At 38.5% G+C, this 24,037-nt stretch overlaps 1 protein-coding gene across 4 annotated transcripts in view; it reads right to left on the reverse strand.

Moving 5' to 3' along the window:
* Window positions 1-24,037, reverse strand: part of palld (palladin, cytoskeletal associated protein) — a 67,721-nt gene that overhangs the window by 40,158 nt on the left and 3,526 nt on the right. The window contains exon 1 of one of the 4 annotated variants that reach the window (XM_030131505.1): window positions 5,450-5,579. The exons of the other annotated variants lie outside the window; for them this stretch is intronic. The gene's annotated coding sequence lies outside the window, so the exon portion shown is untranslated. Of the gene's footprint in view, window positions 1-5,449; window positions 5,580-24,037 lie in introns of those variants that run through there. 4 annotated transcript variants of the gene reach the window in all.

Below are 24,037 nucleotides of genomic sequence, written 5' to 3' on the forward strand. Positions count from 1 at the left end.
TGTCAGCTAGTGTTCAATAATCTCATATGCTGGTAATGATTGAAGTTACATTTTAGACTTTACATACTGATGTTGATGCTGATACCACTCATACTTATATCCTTCAAATAAGGTTTAGATGCAGAGCTACTTCAGTATCTGAATATTTCTATCACTGGCCCCAGCAGGGATGAGATTCCCAGCACAAGCATCACTTTGGGGTTATGACTAAAGCAAACCCCCCCAACAATGTGTTCCCACATCAAATACATGATCAAACAGACATGGTCAGATTCCAAAGACGCTCACAGAAATGCTGGGCTCACTTGTCATGATTTCAGGGGCTCAGTTAAATGAGTTTTTAAGCACATTATGATACATCTGTTTAACACTCCACTGACACTCCACACTCTGTGCAGCACATCACCACACTAAAAAAGAGAGAATACATGTCTTGTTCACCTCCTGACCTCCTCATTGAAAGGGGGGGGGGGGGGGGGGGTCCAGGAATTCCCAAAATGCCTAAAAGGAGCAGCTGTTCTGTCCATCCACAGCTCTGACCCGAGGACATGCCAGCGGACTTGGAGATCTGTATAAAACTTCCCAACATCCGTCTGCATGGTCATTACTTGATTTTATACACTCTGCTGCGTCAGTCAAGCAGGTCAATGCCTGTCCCAGAAACCAATCCATCAGCCATGATATTTAGACGGCTCTTCATACTTGAGGATTTACACCTGACACAGTGGGTGTGGGTGCAGAGAGTCAGACAGAATGTGAATGAATGTTAAGTACAGGAACAGGAGGTGCATGAACATGATGAGTCAGGCCAGGCCAGACAGGAAAAATTATACGCTGTGTCACCATTTAGACAGATCCCACTGCACCATTCATCAGTGGCGGTGACAGGTAGAGCAGTGCAGAGGCTTGTCGCTCCGTTTCTGCTTTCTCTCCCTCCTCAGTACAATAGACTTCACAGGGCAGTTCCTCTGCCTTATCGCCTGACGAAGTGAAACTACGGAAACTTGGCTGGCTTTATCGCGCAGCCAGACGCCGGTGTGTTAAACGATAGGAAACAGACTGTGACATGAGACTAATGAAGAGCTGTTCATGGCACGAGCAGGGAGGCTTTATCCACCGGCCTGTCAGGCCCGGAGGCAGCGGAGTCCAAGACTCATCTGCCACACTTGAACCAGCCGAGCAGCTGTCTGAGCATCAAACACTTGATCCAGACAGAGAAAGGATGAGACAACAGGGATCATATATAACTCGACTTTGTTATGTGACAGGGCCCAAATTCTTTGGTACAAAACTGACAGCAGCCAGAGATTCAGATTTAAAAAGTTTATTGTTTGAGCAAACCAATATGTCTGTGTGGTTTTGAAATCCATTTTCCCGGATTACAGCCAGACAGGGGAAAAGGGAAAACAACTCGTTTGGGTGACTGCCATGTCTGCTGTGAATTTGCTTGGGAAACTCAGGTTTCTTTTGTTGGTAAAAACCTCCCAACTTTCTTTTAAGTCACTCACTGTATTAATCAGAATGGGCCACTTTAGATTTTGCAACCATATGCTCTGAGTTCAATCACATGTGGGCTGTACAATACAAATCCCTCTCAGTGTAGGAAAATCATTTCTGAGCACTGGTAAATTAAACACATATAGGAAGGGGTTTATTGTAACACATGACATCATTTAACTAATGACTATGGTTTCAGGATGGGGGATGCTACGGCTGTTGGAGGTACTGTAGTCGTGTGTTTTGTGTAAGTGTGTAACTTCTACAAAAAGCAGAGGGATATGTTTTCCACACATTGGCCTGAATCTGTCCAGACCTCAACAGAAGAAAATACAGCACTTCCATATGCTAACATGTGAACTGTAATGCAAAAAGAGTTGTGTTTCAATCATTTGACACTGACCTATAAGTCAGGCTTTTTTTTTTTTTATTAAAAGCTTTCAAGTAGTTTTCCATTCTGACTACGTCTCATAGTTTTACCAGGCTTTCCCCGCTGAATCTGAAACACAGACCATCTGCACAGTAGGAGTAAAGCAATGGAAATGTAAATCTGTTTGGGCACAATTTGATGAAACACAGAGCAGGGCACAGGACTCATCGTTTCGTGCTCCTCTGAGGGTTGACTGAACATAAACTCGGAAGAACAGACCATTCCTAACAAGAAGAGCAATAAACCCCCTTATTAATCAACCTTAATGATCCACCATTATGCATAATTACTGAGTAAACTCATTTAGAGACAGACGGTAATGTTTATTTAATCCCCTCTCCATTTCTGTGGAATGTGCTGAACGTGGTGAGGCAGCTTGTAGCATTTCTTACATTGGAGTAGCTGGGACTTTGTTGAGTCATACACAGTCTAGGAGGAGAAGGAACTCAACCATCAATAGCCTCATTTGGAGGGGAAGCAGGGTGAGGGAAGAAATTTCTTGGCAGAAAGTAGCCTTAACCACCCATTTCCTCTTAATACAATACCATTATGAAACGCAGCTATTCAGCACATGCATACGAAGTATCTGAGTAAATAATGTTCTCGGTAACTCCTCACCGCTTCGCTCATCACAACCCCAAGCCCAGGTGGTGACTAAACATCCCACCATCAACACCATCACCATCACCATCTCTCTGAATAAAGATAGCATGTGAGAAAACAATTATAAGCAACGGAGGCCAGATGATGCCTGTGATAGCAACAGGAGGAGTATCCCATTCTCAGGGTGCACTTCACGCTAAACTTGTCACATAGGGATGAAGAGAGCATTCCACAGGGAGAGGCCAAACCAGAGCCTGTTGCCCCGGCCTCTGAAAATGCATGCTGAGGGCCACACTCTCCTCGTCTGACCCTGTTGTTATTTGCTGCTGTTGATGGAAAATTTTATGAAGCAAAGCTCAGTTTCACCACAAACCCAAAACGAGTGGAGGCCAGAGCACAGAAGGAGGAGAAAAAGAAAGGAGGAGGGATTCATAGCATAATAACCTCAATACAGCTTAAAAATGACAGCTGTGGACAGACACACTTAACACCAAAGGACCCATCAGAATTGGACTGAATTCCCTATAGACCAGGTGTGTAGACTTCATCTAAGTCTTTGTGTCTGTTTTCTCTTACGAGTTTGCTCCTAGTATTTCAGTTTCCAAGCTACCAACCACAAAAGTCAACCAAAGTGCAACTGGACAAGCAGAGCGGCATCTAGGCTGTCTTTATCCCTAATTACAAACTACAATAGAGGTCAACTGAAACTGCCCAAACTCTATAGCAAGCAATGTTGGTTTTATTACCCACGACAGAGAAATCTCCTAATTCATGCAAACACAAGATGGAAAGCAGATTAGGTTTCCTCTTTCCCATGAATGCTGACTGAAACCAACAATGAATGAAAGTCTATAAGCCTCAGTGAAAGGCCTGCAAGTACAGCCTCACTATAGCTGCAAAATATTTAGATCCTACCACAGTCCTTATTACAGTAATTTTACATAATTGCACATAATGCATCATTTACCTGCCCTCCAGTTATGTAATTGTACGAATATTGGTATAATAAGCTAATAAGGCTGAAATGTAGGATACACCAGAACATCCCATCGCAAAACCTCAATACCAAGGACAATTTAACCTGCCAAAAAAAGACCTGATTACTTTTCTCAGACACAGAATTTGTTTTGTATTTGATTTTTTTTTTTTTAATGTAAAGCAATCAGCTAAGGTCTATGCAGACATTCCCAGTTTCCTCTTCCAATGCATGAGAAAAATTACTTAAGGTGATTTTGGTGATTTAGGTAGACTAGAGTAGGTGTGGGCTTTTCTGTGTGGAGTTCCCATATTCTCCAAGCAGGGTCCTCCCACCCTCCAAAGTGAGTGTGAATGGTTATTCATCTACTGTATATGCATCACCCCTATAATGTATTGGCAACAAATCCACGGTGTACCATGTCTTCACCATAAGGGGCCAAAATAGGCTCCCCCCCCCCCCCCCCCACACACACACACACACACACACACACCCCTGTGACCCTCACCAGGATTTAACTATTCAAAATTTGGATGGATGGATGGATGGATGGATGACTAGGTCCATATTTGTAAAAAGTGGTACATAATGTGTTAAGTGTTTTACTTCACATACATTTTATTAATGACTTAGCATATTGGCTAAGTAGCTTATAGTGATTTTTTTTTTTACTGTTGCACTTTTAAAGTCCAAAACTCCAACTCCTTCGTAATATAGGCTTTTAAATATGGCTTTTGTTTTTTTTTTACTAAACCTGCACAACCCTCCTCATGCCAAATATTAAATTTAGCAAAAAAAACATAGTATCAACAGCAACATCTCTCATGTGAATATCATGGAGAATGGTTTGATGTTACTCCTCTTAGCAAACTGTAATGAAGTATATTGTCTTCTAATATTCAGTTTAGTTAAAATATAAACAATCATCTTATGGTGGGAAACAATTCTTGGATTATTATGAATTATCAGTATCACTTAAATGAGCCAAAGTATTTTAAATGACACTTGTACTGAGTGTTGTCATCTGGACTATGGAGGAAGTATCACATTCTAGGTTCGACACTGAGTCCAGTTTAAGTGTTCTGTTATATTCTTCTTCATTAAAGATGAAACATGCAGAAAAAAACAAGTGGGAGCCATTGGTTGATGGATCTCTAATAATCAGGGCACAGACTCAGGGGTCAAAGGGCACTGGCTGGAATATTCTGGACCACCGACAGCTGCACATGACAGTCAGAGGTCTGACCGGAAGCAATGAAGAGCATTTTTCCCCAGGAATTTTAACTCAGGGGGTGGGAGGGCTATATTAAGCTATCCATCAACAGGCATTACAGAATTTCTTAGTCAGTGCTGTCAAGGCAACTACTGTTCTTACTGTTTCATTGAACAGAGTTAAGTATAAAGTGTCTGTCAGTGCAGGAGCTGAACTGGGTGTGCATTTAAGAAACAGAGAGACACCCAACTGATTTAGTGACAGACATGTGCAGCAGCTGAGCTACAAACACGACAGTCATAGGGATGTCCCCACATGCACATATACATACACACACATTTACACACTCACTTCATTTCAGTTTTGTCAGCACAAGATATATCAGCGTAATTAAAACAGGTGAGAGGCAAACTGTAATACTTTATGCAACAGGTTCATTCATTCATTGAAACAGAAATGACACATATATAGCCACATTGAGCTGTTGAAAACATGTTACAACTCACTAAAAAAGAAATAAAGAACCTTATAATCAACCAAATATTGCATTCCTCAGTTTAAAGTCATTGCCTTAGTCAGGTTCAAGTACCCTCCTCTTATTCAGGATAGTCTAATAGTCTAACTGACAAAGGTATGGCTCGAGTCCAAACATCAAATTATTCATTTACCACCTGAGCAAACTGACAAAATGCCACTACTAACAAAGGCAGATGTCCTAACCATCACTTACCTAAATAATCGTGCTGCTCCCTGTTAGTAAAACAGAAGTCACTATTGATTTTCTTGATCCTGGTTTGAAAACAGAGCCTTTCCTCCTGACAGCATGACACACACTGAACCACTGACACTCTCACACCAGGACTGCCACTCTGAGTCACACACACACTCACACATGCACACAATACTCGGTCTGAGTCGAGGGCTGAGAGGGAGGGAGCCGCCGGGAGCTGCCAAATTCCACACAGGACAGAGGAGCAGAAAAAAAAAAAAAAAAAAAAAAAGATTTGTACATCTAATTTAAATAAATTGGTTTTGGCTTGTACACCCTAATTTCAGTTATAGGGACTACAATGGTTAAATAAATAGTCGCTTTTATTGGAAACTCTGCCCTCTTCTTCTGATGTGAAATGAATTGTGGGATACCAGCACTGGAACAGGCACATTCATGATTATATATTTTTTTATATTTTTGACTTTCTTTACTCATAAAACCCCTGTCACAAGCAAAATGTGACTTTTGATTGCTCTGCCTTTTCTGCTTCTATACATGTCCGAGCCGCAGCCTGTTGACCATCAAAAGCACCACAGCAAACCCAGCGCTATGGTCAGATGACCCTGTCACTATGGAAACCCGAGGAGCTCTGGTCTGTGATGGCAGGAAGGCAAAATAAAAGATGACAGTGGTATAATATGTATTACAGTGTGACAAAAACAGGGTGGGCACTACATATGCTGGTCCTTCTTTAATAAATACCACATGGCAGAACTAAGTAGGCCTCTTAAAAAGCCCAGTTGGGGCTGAACAAAAATAGCCTGGATAAGTCAGGATCCAAATAGACCACTTTGAGCTGGCAGCACCTGGCAAGTACAAGACAGATGGTTGTGGCTACTGTGTCTGGTAATGCTTTGTGCACACATACATATATGCATAAAGTACACTCACAAAACGTAACAACAATTCACCCAGGTCAGCAAATATAAAGGTAGTATTTGAGGTTTGTTTGGAGTTCATGGCCAATGCTCAGTGCAGCGTAGAATGAAAGGGTTTGCTGTGTTTTGCCATTTAACTCTCCGCAGGGGCTCCACTCAGGCCTGAACATAGAAGCAGCTAGTGATATTTTGGTCAGTGAAGACCCTTAAAGCCCACCACTGGGAAATGGCAAGAGTGATTATTTGTTAGGAGACAGGTCTGCTCTATAAGTGTGTGAGATTACACTGATTTACAGCTTCTCCCAGTAGCACACACTGTAATCATGTGGTTATTTTATTTAAGTTCTTCAGCTAGGAAAAAACCCTTTGCCTATGTAGTGATAACAAACACTGTGCTTCCCAAAGTGACCATAAAACATAAAAGGAAGTGCTTTTACAGTCTGGATGTTCCTGTTAATTACTGACTGACTTGCAGAACCCATTTCATGTCTGATCAGTCTGTACCCAGAAAGACAAGACAATAAAAAAGCATGAATTGTGCAGATAGCAAAGCATGAGTCAACAATATTCAGACATTAGTCCCTCAAAGCATCATGAATACAAACACTTGCACAGGTGCATAAACCTATGACACACACACAAATACAAATAATTTCTTAGTCACACCACAGGCAACAAAGCGTTCACTCATATTCAGTCTCACGCCCATTCACACAGAAGATTTTACTCTATAACAAGGTCATTTGTGGGTCAGTTGAAGTCACAAATAAATGCATCGTCATAGCAACTACTGTTTTTACTCCAAGGAGACCACATGATACTAACAAAAACAGAGACTCTGTCCTCTCATGATGTCATTGTGCAAGACCAATATATTCTCCAAACTGTCAAATAAATCCAGCATGAAAACCAACAAAAGTAACTTTGAGAAGAGCTCAGTATTAAACATATCAGCCACATAAAACAAATGAAGCCACATATTCAAACAGCAACATGAAGCCTCCAGTAAATGTGGAGGAGTCCTGGTTGACAAGAAGAGATGTGTCTTCTTGGCCTGTTGAGACCGGCACTGACTTTTAATTGTAGATGTAACTGTGGGTTTAACAGTGTGAGGGAGAATGTGAGAGCGAATGAATAATGGGTTAATAATGTAAAGCGCTTTGGGTGTCTAGAAAAGCGCTATATAAATCCAATCCATTATTATTTATTATTATTATTCTATGATAGAGCAATAAATAGTTTTATGCTGGACTTATTCAAGGTTTCTTCATTAGTACCCTAGGGTAAATTTGTTTGCAGAAGAGTATACAGCAGTCCAATAACAATAAAAACAAGACAAAGTTAACTCACGACAACAGTTAGACACTAAACAGATAACACAGCGTACCAGTCTTCAAAAACAAGTGTTATTGGCAGTGAGATCCGATAGGAATGAAACAGTTAAAGGTGAGAGAGATGAGCCTCCTCGAGCTCCCCCACATGCCCTCTGTTCAATAGTGCAATCACTGCAGGTACGAAACTGTCCCTGTATGGCTTTGTACTCCCTTTGGGCACCACGTATCTGCACCCAGAGCGGTGGAGCTGGAACTGCCTGTGCAGAGGATGGGTGTTGTCCAGGAGAACAGAGCTGACCTTACGCTGGAGCTGCGAGAAGTAAAGCTCAGACAAACTGAGCAGGGGCCTACCCATAAGTCTGCAGGCCCACCTCACCACCTGCTGGAGAGACCTTCTGTCCCTCAGAGCCAGGTTATCATACCAAGCAACAAGAGAAAAAGACAACAGGTTCAATGAAAGCTCTGTTAAAAAGAGTCAGCATTGTTACATCGATTATAAGTCGAATTAAAGTAGACGCTTCCCTCAAACATCCCTGCTACTCATAGACATCAGTCACATGACATAAAGGCAGCACAGCTCTGTCGATTTTCCACTCTTTTTGATCCAGGGATATTTACTTTGTCTATCAAAAGACAAAGAAACAAAAATATGTGGCCAAACAAACTTTTAGACATCTGTGATTCATTTACAGCACACACCAAAGTACACTGTCAGGTTAAAAAAGTCACTCACTAATATTTTGTTGGTCTGCCTTTGACTGTGGCATGTACAGACTTTCAATAAGTTCTAATAATGTTACTGTCATTTATTTCTGTCCATAGTTGCATTCTTTTTTGGCCGAGATCTTGTACTGATGATTTTTTTTTTTCATTTAACCTGTTTAACCCTGACCATATTTTCAGGGGAAAAACACCTAAAAAGACATACCCAAAGTAAATGAAGAATTACTTCACAATAATAAGGTTCATATGGATGTTCTTGGTGTCTATGTACATTTAGAGACCTCACAGAATCTATTCCCACTGTCTAAAATATTGTATCTATTACTATGCCTGAGTAAACTGTAACAAACTAAAAGAGAAATTTGAATTTTTTTTATCCTCACCTGTTTTGTTTTCGGCTGGATTGACGATGATATGCATAAATTAATTGTTTGTGTCGGAGATTTTTAATAGCGTATATTTCACCCCACAAAGATTAAAAATCATGTTTGAACATTAAAGTTTGCACTAAAATACAGTTTTGATGTACTTTTATTAACATTAGCATCTAAACTTTGAGCAAAAGTTGAAAAAACATCCATTGTCCTGATTTATTATATTTTTTATAGTAGATGAATATTAATATAATTTTTTCGGCCCGCGGGTGGGCCGATAGGGCTAACCTTCATTTAATCAGGAAAAAGCTCATTGAGATTAAAAATCTCTTTTGCAAGATTGTCCTGGCCAAGACAGCAGCAGCAGAAGTTACAGACAATAGGGGTTTCATCCATACATCCACACTAAAAAAAATACATAAAACACAGAATAAATCTCAGTTCTAACACTGTACATAAATCACTAAACTAAGAGTATACATATAAAACAGCATCAATGATTTAAAAGGTACTAAAAGTATGAAACATTGGTGAGAGTTTACATATAAAACATATAAAACATATAAAACACAACAATTTAAAAGGTACTAAATTTATGGTATGCTTTGAAATTCTTTGTTAAATGTTAACGTTAACTGTTTAATTACCTAGCTGTTAGCCAAGTTATAGGCTCTAGTGGCATAAGTGGAATGTAATACTCATATGTCTGTTGTCAGTAGATAATCTTGTGAAAAAATAATTATTTCTGTAACCTAAAATCAGACAGTTATATCATCCGAGGGAGGGGGTCATCTTTCACAAAGGCCACCATGTTTCCACATTAGCTCAGAATGGACTTGTGTTTCTCCCCAGGGTGGCACTGAGTGTTCAGGTCACAGACTGTATGTAAGTGTGTTGCTGCTGACAACTATGTTTGAGTGTGGACCAGGGTTAGTATCCTCTCAACTAAAGATGAAACAAAACTCACACTCATTCTGAAAAGATAAGTGTGGAGATGTCACTAAACATCACACACTATAATGATGGGTTCTAGGTTCATATTTTCAGTGGCAATAAATCTGTCAGTAATTGACCTGTTTAATTGTTGGTCCATCAAGTGTCAGAAAATGGGGAAAAAGGCCAATCAGTGTTCCCAAAAGCCTATGATTTCATCCTCAGATGTCTTGTTCGGTCCAAAACCCCAAAGATGTTCAGTTCATTGTCATAAAAAATGAAGTAAGTAAGGAATTATTCATTATTAAGTTGCTACGATTAGGGAATTTTGAATTTTTTATACTTAAAATAATGCTAAAACTGATGATCAGTTGTCAAGATAATTGTCACTTAATTCAGTAACCAATAATTTATCAATTAGTCTAATCAATTCTTTTCTCCAAGTGTCAAATAAAGCATTCCTGTGGTTTAGATGAGGACTGCTGTAGCATCTTTTATGTGTGATTTTAAGTGTCTGGGCTTTTTTTGAGATGGGATTCTGAAGAACACAACCCAGGCTCATCTCATAGTCAGGTAATATATCTGAGTTCTCTTTTATTTTTTTTCTAAATAAATGAAATCAACTGGTGGCCAGTGGCCAAACAGCTCATTTTAACTATGAATAGTAGGCATTGAGAATGTGCCCACACCTGCACTTACATCACATCCGGTTATTTTCATCAATTTACAAATTTCTAGGTTCTTCCACAGCCACAATAATCAATCTTCCTGCCACTGAGCAATTACAGATGGAGACAAACCACATAACAGTCTGTGCCACTGCTAATTTATGGCACAGTATGTATCATAACTTTCTGGGAACAACAATTAGATGGAGTTAATGCAACAGCGTAACCACACACAGCAAATCTGTGGTCACATGTATGGTCCGAGTCATACTACTGTGTACTGCATATAATAATGTCACTCGCCTGCTAGCTTCTGTCCTATTTTAGTTGACATCCCAGGCAAAGGCCATGTCTAAGAGATGTTTTTTTAGAGGATGCAGCATACTTTGGCAAATCTTTAAGCCCAGACAAGTAAATGATCCCTCCTCATACAGCCACCCACGACCTTGCCACAAACACACAAACATACAAAAACATCTGCATGTATGACAGCCAGACCACCTCTCCTGGTGTGTGGGTGGATAGTTTACCTCAGCATCATTATGTGTAAATATTTTCAGTCTGAATGGAACCCAGACTGTGGATAAAGGGAACACACACACTAGTCAGTAATACCTGTTAATTCAACCGAGACAGAAAAACAGGACCAGTGTCCCTGTATCTCACCAGCATGTTCTATCACGTACAATAACAAGTTGAATTTGTGAGGTTGTCAGGTTCTGTTGCTATGTTAGATAGAGTCTTGTGGTCTTGATGCAGGAGATCAGTCTACTGCAGTAGGTGGTACTTTGACTGGAGGATAACTCAACAAATTTAATGAAGAAGAGGAATCTTTATTTTGTCAGTAGGTTCACACATGTAAACAGACCGACATTTTCCCTCTGCCTTTAATCCATCACTAGATCATGCATGCATCACACACTGCAGACCAGGAGCAGTGGGCTCACCATATCAGGTGCCTGGGGAGCAAATGGGGGGCACATCAGCCAACAACTCTCTGCCAGTCCAGGGAATCAAACCAGCAACCCATTGCTCACAAGCTGACTCCAGTCATCTAGGCCACGGCTGAACCCCAAAGTCCATATTTGACTTCCTATTAGTTCTCAACAGTAACTATATTGATATCTGTAACCATTTCCATGCTATAAGCCATCATAATATGGACCATTATAAGTAAAGAGGAACATTTGTAATATTTCAAAAAATTTGAAATTTAAAAATCTACATTTTTCAAAACTGTGAACAAACTTTGTAGACATTGTCCCAATGAAGATACATAAAAAATTTAAATGAATCCAATCACTTGTTTCGGAGAAGAAAATTGTTGAAATCTAGACATTGGTGACCTTGAGGTTGACTCCTCAAGGTCAAAGGTCATGGAGCCAAATCAAAGTGAATACATGACTTCATATCAGTGCTCAATAGTAGCTAACCATCAAACGCAATTTTTTAATATTTGAAAAATTCATTAAATATTGAAAAATCTAAATATCTCAAATAAACATATAAAATTTGAAATGAATCCGACCAGTAGTTTAGTCAGAGATAATGTTTGAAGAAATTGCTAAAAGACAATGACAATGAAAATGAAGACGACACAGCCGGACACAGCTCCTTCACAATAGCTCATATAATTAAAATGACTGTACAAAATATTGCAGACAAACACTACTATAGTTGATAAATGGTGAGAAAAAAAAAAAGAGTTGAAGTTGCTGGCTGGGTTTGGAATTCCATGACCTCTCCTCCTCATTACAATTTATAGACTGAACTGTGAACAGACACACATGAGCCAGGCATGAAGCATCCTCCTCTTTTCCTCTTCCCTTTCCCCTCAGTCCAACTCCCCATGATATCAGGAGCCACAGATCTGATCTAACAGGACGGACATCAGGGAATATTTTATGGCAAAAGACAAACATGGAGAAGACTGAGGAACAAAGATGCATATCACAAGTTTCTGTGTAAGACAGTTTAACATCCATACAGCTGTTATCCTGTCACATGTACATGGGAAGGAAGGCTTGGGCTCGTCTTTACGGGTCCCATCTGACCTCTCATCTGCTTGTAAAACAAGCGTCTCTGCACAGTCTGATTTTCACACAACACGCAGCCAAGTACGCAACACAACAGCACAAATTTTACAGTTCTGAAATGAATTCTGACAACAGTAAAAACACAGAAGGAGTCTTGTAATTTCTGCGTGGACAAAAACAATCAAAGGTTCACAAACCACTTGAAATTCCACCACTTCATTAATGTCATAGATACATAATTGGATCGGGCTCAACATCAAACACAGGTCTTTGGCAGCAACACAGGAATCCGAAGAGCGGGGAAAATAACAGCCTGAAATATCTCATCAAAAGGCAGATTACTGTAAGCTGAATCTAATGGCTTTGGCTTATCAAGCATGATGAATAGCACCGAGTCATTTAACAGGTGAACAGAGGAATGTGGCCCAGTGCTTACTGTTCACAGCCCAGATGTGCAGCAGACACCCAGGCCCGGATGACTCAGAACCACAAACCTTAACTGAGGCCAGAACTGAGACAGGACAGGACCTGACTGTGCCAGGGCAGACCTGAAGACCTGGCTACTGTCAACAACAAGGTGTGGAAACGTGGCTCAGGTAGAGCAGCCTTTTAGAAGAACATGGAGAAAGCTATCAGGCCAGAGAGTTGCTGTAGTGAGTTCCATGTACTTTATTTAAATGCTGTTTTGTCTGTAAACTGTACTTGTTGAAAGAGTTCTAACAGACAATAGTTTTTATTACTCTTATGTGAGTAAGTTCATTCATAAATCATTACTTTTATTGTGTTACATTTGGATACATGCATCATTTTTTGTCTTTTGATCATAAAAATACCTCTGTGGTTGAAACAATTCCACTAATGTCCATATAATAAAGTATGTGGGGGGGGCAGGAGTGTGATGGTGTTTCTTTTCTTTTCTTTCTTTTTTTTCTTTTCTTTTTGCATATTTTACATAAGTTCACAAGTTACAACTGACACACTTTTTTCAGTATTTTTGTGTACTTTTGCATGAGTACTTTTATTTCTACTACTGATTGACCATTTTTACTCGAGTACAGATTTTTCTACTCTTCCTATTTCCGGTTACTCTTGAATCAGTGTCTTTCTGTGAACTCTTGTAAAGTGGATTCTAGTAGATTTCTGTACTGCTGCTGGTTTCTGTGCATGGTTTGATGGAGTAATGTAATGGTCCTGTGTGTGTGTGTTTTCCGACGAGGTCAAACAGGACCGCTGACCTTCTGTGTGGGAGAAAAGCTTTAGCACAGAGTTAAGATTTATGGAGTGTCCTCTGCCCATCCTCCTGTTGAACTTGTCTTAGATTACCATCCTCCTGCCGTGCATGACTGCTGCCTTTGTCCACAACAGACATGCTTCATATTAAATCTGGTATTCCACTTCTTCAACTGTCACTGATCCACTTATATAACTCTCTACAAATCTCATTTCCCTGACTCTCACTCTTCTCCCTTTCTTATTTAACCCTTTCTCAAATGGGTTTTAGGTTTGGTTGTATTTTACTGACCGTGTCTTTTTCCTTTTACCATTTATTTTCATTTGACAGACCTCTGGAAAAGTGATTGTAGAAGTAGTGCGTACTATTATATGTACAAAGTGATGCTTCATTATCTCTTTTATATGTCCCTATTTTAGAATAATAATCATGAAAGGCCTCACATGCATCATTGCATATACCCACTGGTGGAAAAGGTACACTGGTCTTTTACTATTGTGATGGACTGAATACTACCATGTAAAAATGTAATGTCCTACTTAATAGTATTATCAGATAAAAGTACTTAAAAGTGTTCTCTTTGCAATAAACAGGTCCCTGTCTGTGTTTTACTATTATGTATGATATTCACATTAGTATTATATTCATGCATGTTAAGAGACGTAATGTCTGTCTTGAAACTGGAAAAGACCAAATTTTCTCTCAGAGGATCAACCAAGAAATTTTACATAACATGGAAGCCATTCCTCTCTTACTTTGATAAAAACATCTATAGAAAACATAACTGAATAGAATAGCTATGTAATACTCATAATTAAGTGAATGGGGACCAATGTGGGTGGAGCGGGGGGTACTACTTTTCTCCCTTTTTTATTTTTTTTTTTTTTGTTTAAGTTTTTATTTGTTTTTAGTTGGTTTTTTTAGTTGGTTTTTTTTTTGGGGGGGGGGGGGGGGGTTCAACTGTTATATCTGGCAAAGGTGGCTATTTTGATAAATCATAAGTTTAGAAAACTTTTTGGTTTCTAAATTGATTCCATGATTTCTTTTTTAACTTCAATTTTTTATTTGTTCTATGCTTTAATTTCAGAGTACACTGAGACATTAAACTGCATCATTTTCAGTGAAATTCTGGAAAAATTGGGGTGTTCTAAAACTTTTGACCAGTAGTGTATATATATGTAGTACTGTGTGTGTGTGTGTGTGTGTATATATATATTTATACACACACACACACATATATATATATATATATTTATTTATTTATTTATTTATTTATTTTTTTGCATGTTGCATTTTACTGCTGTAGATGTTTAAAATTGAGTTTATTTTAAAAGTGAATGCCCTAACCAACAGCAATGGATCATTTTCCATAATATCATGCATTTGTAGCATCACTGCTCTGAATGAACCATGTATCTAAAAAAAATCTGCTTTTTATGAGCTCAAAACATGCCTCTTTCCAGCTTTGTAACAACGCAGTTTTCAACTAATCCAACAGCAGTTTAAAAAAAAAAGTTTATGCAGTTTAAGTCTTTCTGAACCCATTAGGGACCCTTTAATCCACTATCTCTAACATTTAAAATCAACACATCTGGAGACCTTTGTGGATAGGATGTGGATAAAAACTGTAATTTGAAAAGTAACTGTTATACAAATGTAGTGGAATAAAAAGTAAGATGTAGTATAAAACAGATATTGTCAAGTAAAGTGCAAGTACCTAAACATGTTGTAAAGTACTTGAGTAAAAGCACTTAGTTCGTCCACCATGAAGTGTCCCTGTCTGTGTTTGGGTTGTTCATGGGTAAAACCATCACAGATACAGAGGATCAGGGTAAATTCTGAGACTGTATGTGATTACGGTTCAAGGTCAGAGAAACCCTCAGACTGCACGGGTGAAAGATGAGCAGGAAAAGTTTCACCTTGTTGAGTGAAACTTCACACTGTGTCTCCAGACCGGCAGAGGGCCAGGGGCCACTGCTGAGACCTACAGACCAGACACATCCATTCGTCACAACTTCCATTAACATACCGCTGAGGAATAGCGATGGCCTGCGTGTCAATCTGCATGTTTTACCGTGCGTATAAGAATGCGTACATGTGTACAATGTGCACAATAGCAGCAGAGTGAAAGGTGTAATCATAGAGTCTGTCCAACGGTGCTTTTGTCTATTTATGGTTAACTCAAATTCCTTGGCACACTGTAGTGAACAAGCTCAAATGTACTCATGCCTTTAATACATTTTTGTACATATATAACACACTCACCGCAGCCAGTGCAGTTATCAGCCTATCGACAACTAAGTAATACGTCAAACTGACTCCTTCTCACTAAAGTGTGAAATATCTCTGTGGTATCTGTAGTTAATGGTGTACCTTCTTGAATGTTTTCAGGTTTCAGGAATGCTACCCCATATAGTCTTAATTTTGAGTGTAACTTTACCAACGCAGTCACTGCAGGCTTTCTCATTATTTAGGGTTTAAATATGAAATGACATCATGCTTGCAAAAATTTTTAGAGAAGCAGGTATAAAAATCCCAGTGCTTTTTCCTTTCCCCTCCTCCTGCAAAGATCAAATGAGCCCATGAGGGGGAACTTAAAATTATGGCTTTCCTGAAACAGGCCAAGCAGTCAGCATAACAGCGAGACTACGTCATGAGTCAGCAGTGGGTCACCTGCTATGACCTCATACCATGACTGGTTTATACAAAGTGGGAGGAAGGGCTACCGAAGCTGTTTGGTAGCACATTATCTACTTCTGCAGTAACAAATTGGTATCATGTCTTTTCCTTTATCTATGCCAAACTGCAGTCTGTATAAGACCAAGCATTGTAAAACCAAGCCATAATCAAAACTGTCATGTGTTTGCTCTTTACGTGTGTAAAATGAATGTAACGCTATGCTGTTTTATTGTTCAAGTAGATCAAATACTTTAGTTTAGCTGAAAAAAACTTCAATAATGTAACAACATACAAGCTAATAAGGAAAAATAAAAAATATGCTTAACCTGTTTGATTCTCTATCTCTATGTAGTGCATCTACTGATTCAGGTGTGTATTAAAAAATAACAAGAAAAGAAAGGTTTTATATTATGGGCTTTACTTTAGGAGTCAAATTATCAACTCAGTTTAAGTCCATCAGATTGGTAATGACATCATAGTTTACACATCTCCTTCACTCAAATTATAGTGATAATAAAATAATGACAAACCAAGGAGTGCTGAACTATAACTATAGCACTTCAGTTTTAGAGCATTTTAAAAACCTTTTCAGACTTTACGTACTTATGCCACACTCAAGCAGAAACACAGTCATAAACATTACTTCTCTATGAAGTAAAAGATTAATCTCCTCCGACCCAAATAAAAATGTTGACTTAACAAAAAAAAAAAAAGATGCCAACTAAGCTTACCATTTGACTGACTTATCAATTGTTCATGCAAATCCCTTTCTTAATTTTCAAAAAAAATAAATAAATAAAAAAATCACATGCTTTTTACTCACTGTTTGGATTCTTATTCATTGTTTTTGTTGCTAATTTTTTTTTTTTTTTTTTTATTTTAACATTTATAGAATGAACTAAAATGTGTACAGTACTGTGCAAAAGTCCTCAGCCAACATTAGGTTTGTTGGTTTAGGGAAGCTCTAATGACTGCACATATGCATTTCTAAGTCTATGTTTTAAGATTCAATCTGGATAAATGTGAAGTATGCACTGCAATTAAAAAAAAAACCTGACATATCAGGAAAAAAAAAACTTCTATAAATCACAGTGGTAGTATTTGGTGTGACCTTTCTTTGCACTTAACCCTTTTGTTCAGACAAAGGTTTATTGTGTTAATTTTCTGATGTTTTATACCAGGTTTCATTCAACACATGCCAGATGTTTCAGTTTGTGCTGCTTCTTGTCATGGGGTCAGGGGTCACACTAAATAGCAACTTTAACCTTTACAACCTATGTAGTTCAGTGTCTTTTAAGGCTGTGCACATATTTCCTGTATTTTCTTGTTGTATCTGAAGAAAAGAGAATGAGAAATAAATATACATGCTCATTTAAACCCTGCAATAACAACAAAACTAGAGGTGACCTAAGACTTTTGTATAGCATTTTATATGTAAACCAAACAAACAAAAAAGGATAGTAAGATGGTACTTCATGAATTAGTTTTTGGATACACAATGCATAAGTTTGTTAAATTAAGCCTTTTCAGCACAAAGAGCATGAGCTGTATAAGGCTTCAATGACAGACCAAGTATAAAAAGAGTACAGAAAGTGAATCCAAGTGTAGCTGCACTCCAACAGGAAGTATCAGACATCAAGAAGTCATGATTTTAACCCTTCTGGATATAAAGGCTTGAATTATTCCACCATTATTCCAAGACTGAACTGTCAATGTTTGAGGCCAAACCTTTGCATCTGTAAATCCTTTAAATTTGATGAAATCAGCTTTAACAGTTTGGAGAATGTGTGTGTGTGTGTGTGTGTGTGGGTGTGTGTGTGTGTGTGTGTGTGTGTGTGTGTGTGTGTCGTGTGTGTTCTTCTGTAGTAGGTCTGCATTCCTGCTGGTGTGTGTGTGTGCATGTGTGTGTGTGTGTGATCCTTGCGGTCAATATTAGCTCATAGTGAGCGCCATGTTTAAAGTTAAACACGGATCATGTATTTGAGAATAAATTCCAGCGCTGGTCTCTGGAATGTCGTCTCTTCCTGATGTTGGAGACACTGCATTGTGTAGATTTCTTTGTAGAAAAGACCGACAGCCTCTCATCTTCTAAAAATTTCCTGTGTGGTTTATACAGTATGTTTGAAATGAAGAAGCCAAGTTGCTCTCTAACATAAGTGCCCATCACTCTCATTTCAGCTCCAAGTGGAGTTTTGAAATGCCCTGTTTGCACAGCAGGCAGTTAGGGTAATGACATGGAAGAGCATCACACAGAATGCCTAAAATAACATGCTGAGTACGCCACAATTGGAGATGAATTTTCTCTGTCTGCTTTGTACTGCATTGAAATAGTGCAAAATCAGTCATCAGGCACCCACAGCATGTTTGGTGTTCTGCACAGCCAGACCTCACACCAACAATTTTATTTATTTATGCTCTCTTTAACAACACAGAAACACATAAAAGCATCTCGTGCTGCCTGCGTACGTTCTCATTTCCCTCATGCCAACAGCTAATCTTAACCCCAGAACAAGCTCCTTGAAGAAGGCCAGAATGACCTCAGTCTGCAAAAATGCACAAATTAGATCCCACATGGTCATAACACACACACTCACAGATCCCAATACCAGAGATGCATCATTATAATCAAAACAGTGCATAAAACATTGAATGTAAGCAGCATGAGTACGTATCGAAGAATACCGGGCACCCAGTACCATAAGACTCTCTGGCTGAGACAAAATTGTGGTTGACCATGGAAGACCGCGCCCAGCACCCAACCACCAGGAATGTCTCTTTCCCTGGCTGTGCAAAATGCTCGCATCAGTTCAGGGCCAACTCATTATTCTGAATGAACAAAGAGGTGAGGAGGTGCATCACCTGCTCGGACTGGCAGCCGCATCAAAGGTCCTGCTCATGGGAAATGAACACTCGCCTGGGAGAAACGCATTTATATTCAGCCATTGCAAAATTATAAAAAAGAAAGAAAAACATGCACAAACATGTGTCTGCATGCTTTCATGAAACAACATAATCATCATACATAGGTTAGGCTGATGTGACGATAAAAGGTGAAAGGAGGCCGTTAAGTTTCACGTGAAAATATGGAAAAACACATGAGTAGTATTGGTGTCACTTTTAAGATACATACAAAAGGCAAGTTATGTATATGCACATATAAGAAGATGATGAGTTGAGCTGAAGTAGAAAAATATGCCTTGAATAATGTAGAACAACATGAGTGGAATGCAGACGTCACACTTCAACCATAGAAAAAAAACATTTTAAAATGGATTGTAAAGTAAATTATCTACAGTGCACATATTCATCATTAAGTAGTTACTTATTTGCATACACACTGGAAAAATGCAGAGCATATTCTGAGCAAGAAAGGCGTTATTTAGACGCTTGTGGTTTTGTAACAATAGACGATAATTATTGAGTGCTCTTTAAGGAGAGTGACCTCACCAAATTAGGACTGTTATTTATTTACAGGTTATTTATTTACCGTCAATAAGCAGTAATTAGGAAGTTAATGAACAGTTAGCTAATGACCTTGTAGATGTAGAATGTTAATTCAGAATAAGGCATTAACCCATAAAGACCGAAACAGCCATTGGTAACCAAATTATCTGCTAATCTAAAGTGTTTAATAACTTCTGAACCACTAAACCTATCAGTACATATAAATAATTGGTGTAAAATGCAGTTTGTCATCTTTTCATGGTCATCAGATATGACCCATTTGGACGTTCAGAGGCTCCGTAGTGAATGTGGAAACACTGTCATCTTCTACAACATTGAGTCACCAATAAAATCCATGGAGTTGGATCAATGACAGTGGATGGACACACTTGTTTTTATGTTCTGTTATTGATATCTTTGCTGTCCCTTTTTCCTCAGTTTTCTCTTTTTCTGATATAATAACCTTTGAATTTACTCTGAGCTTTAATGAACATCTATGTGATCTGTGAATTAAATATAGGAAAATACATTTTACACTGAAAAATGCAAAACTACAGACAATAATATTACAGTAAATTGTGATAAATCACTTGAAAGGTCAAATATATTTAGTTGGGAAGTGGCGCAAAAACAGCATTGGGTCTATATAGGTCAATCTGTTCTTTATAAAAACTAATAGAGCCAATATACTGCTAATATGCCGACCTACAAGCTCAGTGGTGACTGAGTGCATTTTAATGTAAATATGACCTACAACTCAAATGAACTCAGTGCACATTCATTGACCTTATATTCAATCAAACACTAGCACAATGCAAAAGTTCTTGATTTGTTGTTTAATCAGTTTTACAGTTCCTACCGCTCAGACCATATAGCGTGACCTCAGTTCACACTTAACCAGATCTGAACACTTGTGTGTAGACAACATGAGATTTACTGCACTAAACTACAGCTGTTTTACACTAGGTTTTAACACTATAACGCCAAACGTATTGTATTTGATACATGAGTTTTGAAGCCCTCTACATGATCAGTGTGATTTTTTTTTTTTCTTGAAAAACCTGATGCATACAATTAGAAACATGCAATACACGGATAATCCACCACGGGGGAGGAATTCATCCACCAGAGGCCTTTCCAGTGACACTACAAGATTGTCATTAATGAAGAAGGAGGCAGAACTTTGCCAATTTTGTAAAGGAATTACCAATTTGTTAGACATGTTTGTGTTATATTATGTTTTTATTTGTTCAAAAATAATAATATTCGGCCATTGAGACCCGATGTATCAAATATGATGCAAAATTGAAACTCATACATGGAAACTGATATTTGAAAAAAAAATGTTTTGGTTGTTCAGAGGGGCCAATGAAGGCTCCAGTTTCAAAGAACTGGAATTTTCTGTCGCTGGTTCAGGCTTTACAGGGGAAACGTGTCAAACACTTCTTTCTGTTTTTCAGGTGTTTGTTTGTCATATGAACAGAGATAGGAAGAAATCCTGACTTGTGCCTATAGAAGCAATTTAGTGGTGAAAGTGTGCGCACATTTCCTGTATTTACTTGTTACTTACTACACAGACTGGTACATAAATATCTGTGCTATTTAGGTTTGCACAGTGCTGTGGATGTATTTCATCAACATCTAGAGGACGCTGCTTCTTATCGACGCTCAGTTTTGTTTTGAATAACAATAATTTGCTGCCATCTAGTGTTCAAAAACAGCAGACATGTCAATACCGTTACTTTTTTCCTCTTTTTCTTTACTTCCTAAATAACAGACAGCACAGAGTGTTTGGTATTGGTTAAATGGCAGTGGCCCTGCAAACATAAAATATATAAGGAAAGAAAATTGCACTAGGATCCAATTATTTCGATGTCATACTCCACGGCTGAGTTCTATTTCTTTTCAGCACCAAGGAAATCATAAGTTTTTGGCTCACTTTGTAAACTATACTATGAAATTACAGGGAGGGAAGGAAGAAAGCAAAACACTTCTTTTACTTTTCCACTTCACTGCTTCATTTCTCCTTGCCTCCCATTCATTTGTCCTGTTATATAATACCAGTATTGCCACAGTGTCTGGGCTCTCCTGTTTCTCTGAGGTTAAACATGCTACATACTACCTTCATATTCCCCAAGAAGGTGTGGGGAGATGTAGTGCCAAGTGACTGAAAACGCCTTGTCATTACATTGACTGCATTCCTGTGCCTGGCTCCTGTTGGCCTGTGGACTATTTATACAGTCGCAGAAGAGGCCCCTCAGAGCCTATTGGGGAGGAGATACCCATCCTGGACCACCGGCTCTATGCCCTTTGATTACACAAACTCCGGCTCAAAACACTTTGAAAGGTTAATCTCTGGAAGTCGATCAGATTGTACAGAGGGATGGTTCATATTAACAACACAGGGACTGACTAAACCCACATTATCCTCAATTTTGGCTTTGAAATTTATCAAATGTGGCAGAAAGTAAAATCACAGAGTAAAATGTGTATGAAATGTACACACATGACATACATTTCAGCTTTACTTTGCATCATTACAGCTTTATTGGATTCCAATAATATAGTAATGAAGCAAGGTCCTGCAACTAAGTACAGGATGAAAACAAGATTAGGAATATGCAGAATGATTTTACTTAACATTTAGAAGTGATTAATAATAATAATAATAATAATAATAATAATAATAATAATAATAATAATAATAATAATAATAATAATAATAAAAGTGATCAAATTCACTGAACATGAGACCTAACGTCTAAACTTTCAGAAAGACACATGTCCACCCAGTGGAAAGACCATCAGCCCACTGCCATGTTTGTCACGTTCAAATATATATAAACTTTAATTAGTTCAGGTATGTCTCTCTAGTAAACAGCAATGATGTTGACTGAGCTGTGAGGCTGACCTATCTAGAAACAAGAGAGGAGTGTATTTTTAGTGTGCTGGTGAATAGTTGCAAATAACCAGGGGCAGGAGGTGTGACCTCTCAAATGGAATAACAGTTCATCCAGGCATAAACTTGACAGCGTCCCTGCTTCAACTGGCACAGGTACCGATGGACAAATGTGTTTATGCAGCGTGGAAGTCCCCACAACCCGAAACCAGGTGCTCCGCTTGTCAACACGTTTGTCTCTCACCTCTAAGGCTGCCTTCCACCCCACTCAGCTTATCTCTAACAGGAGGCCGAGCACAGCCATATTCTGAAGTTCAGCCTGCTCCGCATCACTCACACTTGAAGAACGGTTCTGTTCATATACAGGGGTTGGACAAAATAATGGAAACACCTTAAAAAATCAACAAAATATAATTTAATATGGTGTAGGTCCACCTTTTGCGGCAATTACAGCCTCAATTCTCCGAGGTATTGATTCATACAACTTGTGAATTGTTTCCAAAGGAATTTTAAGCCATTCTTCAGTTAGAATACCCTCCAACTCTTTTAGAGATGATGGCGGTGGAAATCGACGTCTTACTTGAATCTCTAAAACTGACCATAAATGCTCAATAATGTTGAGGTCTGGGGACTGTGCCGGCCATACGAGATGCTCAACTTCATTAGAATGTTCCTCATGCCATTCTTTAACAATTCTAGCTGTATGGATTGGGGCATTATCATCTTGAGGTGAAGGTGTTTCCATTATTTTGTCCAACCCCTGTAGGTCAGTGCATTATTGTATGTATGATGTGCCTTCATCATCTAATTGGAAAAGTTTCCTCAGTAAACCAGTAAACAGCTAAAGAGTAATGATAGTCACGATGCTTCTGTAAAAACATGTTACATTATAAATGTAGCTCCATTCATACTCACTGTATTGGAGAGATTTCAGAAATCTCATATACATATATCTTAAACCTGCACAACTAATAAATCCTGTTAAGCCCTCAGCCATTTGTTTCCAGTGGGAATCATTTCAATGTAACACAACATAACAGATTATTAGCTGATAGCAGAAGTTTCTTTCGTTTAAACCAAGTTACAATAAGAAAACCAGTGTTGTATAGTAACAAAGTAATAATACTTCACTACTGTACTCCAAAGTCAGGAAGCTGATTTGTCATTGGGCCTAAACTATTTAGACTTTGGATTCCTTGTTCATGATGTGTTAAGTGTAGACTCCATGTTTTGAGGTGCCAAAGAATCTACATAGTTTTCTTTCTTTAAAAAAAAAAAAAAAAAAAAAATTCTGACATTTCTAACACCAGCAGTAGCCTACTCCTGTTTAGGTTTTAGAAACCTTGT

The sequence above is a fragment of the Sphaeramia orbicularis genome, chromosome 4 (genome assembly GCF_902148855.1).
Source record: "Sphaeramia orbicularis chromosome 4, fSphaOr1.1, whole genome shotgun sequence".
In the NCBI taxonomy this organism is placed as follows: domain Eukaryota; kingdom Metazoa; phylum Chordata; class Actinopteri; order Kurtiformes; family Apogonidae; genus Sphaeramia; species Sphaeramia orbicularis.